General features: G+C 46.5%; 1 non-coding gene across 1 annotated transcript; it reads left to right on the top strand.

The window, feature by feature from the left end:
• Positions 1–1415: 1415 nt before the first annotated feature.
• LOC119820182 lies at positions 1416–1522 on the top strand. The gene has a single exon (XR_005286434.1). It is a non-coding gene; the product is annotated as a U6 spliceosomal RNA (small nuclear RNA).
• The last annotated feature ends 4564 nt before the right edge of the window (positions 1523–6086 follow it).

Below are 6086 nucleotides of genomic sequence, written 5' to 3'. Positions count from 1 at the left end.
ATTCTGGCTCCATGACTTTGTGGAAGCTGCTATTCCCATTTTCACAGATGAAGATGCCAAGGCTTAGAGAGCTTGAGTCGCTGTCTCCAGGTGCACAGAAAGGACATGTTGGGTCTTAGATTTGATCTTAACTGTGTCCTGTACAGCTCACCTCTCATTGCACCAGACAGGTCCCATTAGGGAGCAGGTAAGATGAGACCACAGGTCCCAACAGGCTTGACCTGTTAGAAAATTTGGAGAAGGGAGGACAGACAGGTATGGGGAGTGGGGGCCAAAGATAGATTGCCTAGCCTCCAAACTCACATTGCAACCTGACTGCCCGGGTTATGTGATTTGGATATGCGACCTTAGGGAAAACATTAGGAATTGTGTGACTAGGGATAGCACCTTTATAATGAAGACTGTAGAAGCATCCCCTGCCCTGCAGCCACAGCCACAGGAGGATACGAGAAGACCTGTCTGAACAGGAACTGAGCTCCACCCCACACCAGATCTGCTGGCATTTTAATCTTGGATTTCTCAGCCTCCAGAACTACTGTGCATAAGCCACCCAGGCTGTGACAGTTTGCTCCAGCAGCTCAAAGGGACTAAGGGAAGATGGTACTGAGAAGTGGAGGTACTCTTAGAGCAAACGCCTTAAGTGGTAGCAGTGGCTTTGGGCGTTGGTAATGACAGAGGCAGAAAGAGTTTGAGTACGTGCTAGGAGCAAAGTGACTGATAACAGCATGTCGGCTCTAAGAACAGGAACCTCTGTCTGCTTGCTGGTGTCGCCCATGGATCAAGATGAGGCCACGCATGCAGGAGGTGCTCAAAACATGTGCTTAAATGAACATGTTTAAAAAGTGGTTATTCGTCGAGCAAAACTGGAACCCTCTCCACAAGAACCCAAGGGTGCAGTAGTGGCCCTCACATCGTTGGGGTAACCAGCAGCTGCCTAAATGGATTTAAGGCCCATTCAAGAGAGAAATCATACCTGTTACTGGTAACCTAGCTGACCCAGAGAGGTGAAAGTCCAAGATTAAAATACCAGCAGATCTGGTGTGGGGTGGGACTTGGATCCTATTCAGACAGGTCTTCTCGTATTCTTCTGTGGCTGTGGCTGCAGGGGAGGGAATGCTTCTACCGTCTTCATTATAAAGGTGCTGTCCCTAGTCACATGATTCCTAATGCTTTTCACAAGGTCCCATATCCAAATCACATCACACCAGCAGTCAGCTTGCAACGTGAGTTTGGAGGCTAGGACGAGTGAGGTCATGGCTCATAGAGGAGAGCCACCACTGCCACTTACCTGAGCTAGCACAGTTTCTAACTGCACTCAAAATACCCCTGTGCCCAAAGGTAAGAGTAGCTCTTACCCCTGCACAAAGACACTTCTCTTTGTTAGGGACAGAGACCATCCTAGAAAACCGAAACCAGTGCTCGCTTTGGCAGCACATATACTAAAATTGGAACGATACAGAGAAGATTAGCATGGCCCCTGCGCAAGGATGACACGCAAATTCGTGAAGCGTTACATATTTTTAAGAAATTGAAGAGGATACCAGAAAATGGAAGGATCTCCCTTGCTCTTGAATTGGGAGGATCAACATAGTAAAAATGGCAATACTACCAAAGGCAATCTATAGATTTAATGCCATCCCCTTAAAGATCCCATCAAAATTCTTCACAGATCTTGAGAGGACAATAATCAACTTTATATGGAAGAACAAGAAACCCAGGATAGCCAAAACAATCTTATACAATAAAGGAACTTCTGGAGGCATTACCATCCCTGACTTCAAACTCTATTACAGAGCTACAGTATTGAAAACAGCTTGTTATTGGCATAAAAATAGAGAAGTCGACCAATGGAATCGAATAGAAGACCCAGATCTTAACCCACAAACCTATGAACACCTGATTTTTGATAAAGGAGCTAAAAGCACACAATGGAAGAAAGAAAGCATCTTCAACAAATGGTGCTGGCATAACTGGATGTCAACCTGTAGAAGAATGAAAGTAGATCCGCATCTATCACCATGCACAAAACTCAAGTCCAAATGGATTAAAGACCTCAATATCAATCTGAACACACTGAACCTGTTAGAGGAGAAAGTGGGAAGTACTCTACGACATTTGGGCACAGGAGACCGCTTCCTACGTATAGCCCCAGCTGCACAGACATTAAGGGCAACATTGAATAAATGGGACCTCCTGAAGCTGAGCAGCTTCTGTAAAGCAAAGGACACTGTCACTAAGACAAAAAGGCAGTCTACTGACTGGGAAAAGATCTTCACCAACCCCACAACAGACAAAGGTCTGATCTCCAAAATATATAAGGAACTCAAGAGACTAGACTTTAAAATGCTAATGAACCCAATTAAAAAATGGGGCACTGAACTGAACAGAGAATTCTCAACAGAAGAAGTTCGAATGGCCAAAAGACACTTAAAGGCATGCTCAACCTCCTTAGCAATCAGGGAAATGCAAATCAAAACAACATTGAGATACCATCTTACACCTGTCAGATTGGCTAAAATCAAAAACACCAATTATAGCCTTTGCTGGAGAGGATGTGGAGTAAGGGGTACTCTCATCCATTGCTGGTGGGAATGCAAACTTGTGCGACTGCTTTGGAATGCAGTGTGGAGGTTTCTCAGGAAATTTGGGATCAACCTACCCCAGGACCCAGCAATCCCACTGTTGGGAATTTACCCAAGAGATGCCCAATCATATTACAAAAGCATTTGTTCAACTATGTTTATAGCAGCATTATTTGTAATAGCCAGAACCTGGAAACAACCTAGATGCCCTTCAGTGGAAGAATGGATGAAGAAAGTGTGGAATATATACATATTAGAGTACTACTCGGTGGTGAAAAACAATGACATCTTGAATTTTGCATGCAAATGGATGGAAATAGAAAACACCATCCTGAGTGAGGTAACCCAGGCCCAAAAAGATGAACATGGGATGTAATCACTCATAATTGGTTTCTAGCCATAAATAAAGGATATCATGCCTATAATTCGTAAAAAAAAAATCCTAGAGAAGATATATAAGAAGGTGAATCCAAAGAAAAACATATAGTTATCCTCCTGGATATTGGAAGTAGACAAGATTGCCGGACAAAAAATGGGAACATGGGGGTAGGATGGGATGGGGGGAGGGGGGGATGGGGAGAGAAAAGTGTGAAGTGGAAGATGGGAAGAGCTTGGGGGAATAGGATGGTTGGGATATAGGAAGGGTGGATATGGGAACAAGGAATTATATATCTTAATTAAGGGAGCCATTCTAGGGTTGGCAGAGACTTGACTCTAGAGGGGTTCCCAGGTGTCCAGGAAGATGCCCCCAGCTAGTTCCTTGGGCAGCTGAGGAGAGGGTGCCAGAAATGTCCAGATCCTATTGCCATACTCATGAATATCTTGCATATCACCATAGAACCTTCACCTGGCATTGGATGGAGAAAATGACAAAGCCACACATAGAAGCACCGGATTGAGCTCCCAAGGTCCTGATGAGGAGCAAAAGGAGGGAGATCATGAGCAAGGAAATCAGGACCGTGAGGAGTGCGTTTACCCATTGAGACGGTGGGACAGATCTAACGGGAGACCACCAAGTCCAGTTGGAATGGGACTGATGGAACAGGGGACCAAACCGGACTCTCTGAATGTGGCTGACGTGGAGGAGGACTGAGAAACCAAGGACAACGGTGATGAGCATGAAATCTACAGCATGGACGGGCTCACTGTGAGCCTTGTCAGCTTGGCTGCTCACCTTCCTGGACTTAGGGGGAGCTGGGAGAACCTTGGACTTAACATAGTGAAGGGAACCCTGATGGCTCTTTGGCTTGGAGAGGGGCGGAGTGGGGGTATGGGTGGAAGGGAGGGGAGGGAAGCGGGAGGAGGAGGGGAGGAGATGGAAATTTTTAATAAAAAAACTGAGGAAAAAAAAGAAAAAAAAAAGAAAACCAAAACCAATCAAAAAGCAAGGGACAAGTGCCCAGCCCTAGTGGATACATCTACAGTGCAACTCTTATACCTATGGCTCACGGAGCACCATGGAAGAGGGGGTGGAAAGGGTATTCAAAAGAACAGGATCTCTGCTGTGAGATTGCACCTCCCAGACACGGTGGAGAAACTTCACCCCTGTGATTTCCACAGCTAGACTGCCTAAATAAACATCCACATAGAGCTAACCCAGAAGGGGAACCTCTCATGGGTTCCCAACCCTAGATAAAGAACTATCAAAGGCTATAGGCACATAAGGAGTGCTGAGAAAACATGAAAATAGTCTTCCCCTGTCCAATACAAAGTGCTCAGTCCTGAGACCATATTTTCACAAGTAACACGCGGACTGAGCAGATTTAGGAGTGTGTGCGTGCGTGCGTGCGTGCGTGCGTGCGTGTGTGTGTGTGTGTGTGTGTGTGTGTGTGTGTGCCCATGAAACAATGATGAAATAAAAAGGCCAGAGGCCATGAATTTGAAAGAGGGTGGTACATGGGAGAAGTTGGAGGGAGGGGGAAGAGGGAAATTTTTAATTGTTTTTAATTAAAAAGTGTGTGTGTGTGTGTGTGAGAGAGAGAGAGAGAGAGAGAGAGAGAGAGAGAGAGAGAGAGAGAGAGAGAGAGAGAGAGAGAGAGAGCCGGCATGTCGGTTCTCCGAGATAAGCCGACATGCTCCAGAGGAGAAGAGCAATGCCCGTGGACTTCCCAACATCCCAGGAAGGACCAGCCACACTCATCTATCCCAGTACCATAAAGGAGGTACAGATGAGCCTACAGTATAGCTGAGGGCCTCTGGAAACATGGAGGTTAAGTAGTATGCCCTGGCTCACCCTGAGAGCCTCAACCCAACCCCATGCTTTACCAGCCTCGCTGTGGTATGTCATGCTGAGCGTAGGCAAATGCTGAGTAACTGTGAAGGAGAAAAGAGAAAAAGAGCCACCTCTGGGCTGGGTGGGAGATCTGTTAAAGCAGGTTGCCCTCCTTGCTTCAGCCTGCTCCCTTTAATCCCGGGCTCTGTGCACCAGTACTTGGTCTTTGCTCTTAGTTAAACTGTGGGGGATAATAAACCAAAGACATCACATGTGAGAAAAATCAATACTCAGGTCAGAGCTCTCTCTTGCCGGGGAAGATCTATTCTTTTCAAGCACAGTGTGCTAACAACAGAGTTGTGGCTCGAAAGCCCCGTTCTTGCCCTCGAGTGCCCAGAGAAATAGCCCGCTCCGCTCGCGCACAGCGAGGCCAGGCGCACGACAGAAGGGCTCTGTGTTCCTGCATCTCCCTCTCATCCTCGTCCAAAGAGAGCAATTGCTAAGCCTCCCAAGGCAGCAGAGATTTATCACCGGTTTTCAAAGCTTGCTGGTCAGTTCAAGATGTCATGATCCCAACAGCGGCTACCACAGCACAGGAAACAGGAGCTGATACCAGGTAAAGATTAAAAAATGCCTGCCTGGAAGATTAATCCTTCCTTTAGTCCACCATTATAGCAATAAAAGGTTTATGATTCATTTCTTCCTTGATAGTGGGGGAGACAATTAGTGATGGCTGGATTGATGATATTTGCTGTGTTAACTCAACCAATAAAGCACCCTACTAAGTCCTCTCTACACGGGCGTGCAGCAGCCTGGTAGAGTAAGAGAATGAAGACGGTAAAACAGACACGGCTTCATGGTTCTTCACAGAAGCAGACTGAAGGGAGGTCCGGTAGGCACCACTGCAGACCTAGAGCTGAGAAGTAATGCCATCCCCTCTAGTCTTCCTTGAATTGGCTCAGAAAAGCAGGATCCCACATCCAAAGAGCCAGTTTCTCCACATTCCACTTTCGTAAGGACACACATGCCTCCCGCTCTGCACCACGCACTCTATAGTACCCCAAAAGGTGGTTTTTTTCCCTGTAGGACTCCCTATACTGTCCATTAGCCTTCCTGTCTCCCCTGTGCGTGACCATGCCTCTGGGAACGCTGGTGGAAACAAATGAATGCCTTACAGAGAAGCCAAGAGGAAAGTTCATGCTGCCATCTTGAGAAAGCTTCCAGTTTGGTGATTATGGCCAAATGTGCATAATTCAGGGAAAACTCAACTGAACAGCTGTTACTAAGGTTAG

Source organism: Arvicola amphibius, chromosome 7 (genome assembly GCF_903992535.2).
Source record: "Arvicola amphibius chromosome 7, mArvAmp1.2, whole genome shotgun sequence".
In the NCBI taxonomy this organism is placed as follows: Eukaryota; Metazoa; Chordata; class Mammalia; order Rodentia; family Cricetidae; genus Arvicola; species Arvicola amphibius.
This window is presented reverse-complemented; position numbering and strand designations above follow the sequence as displayed.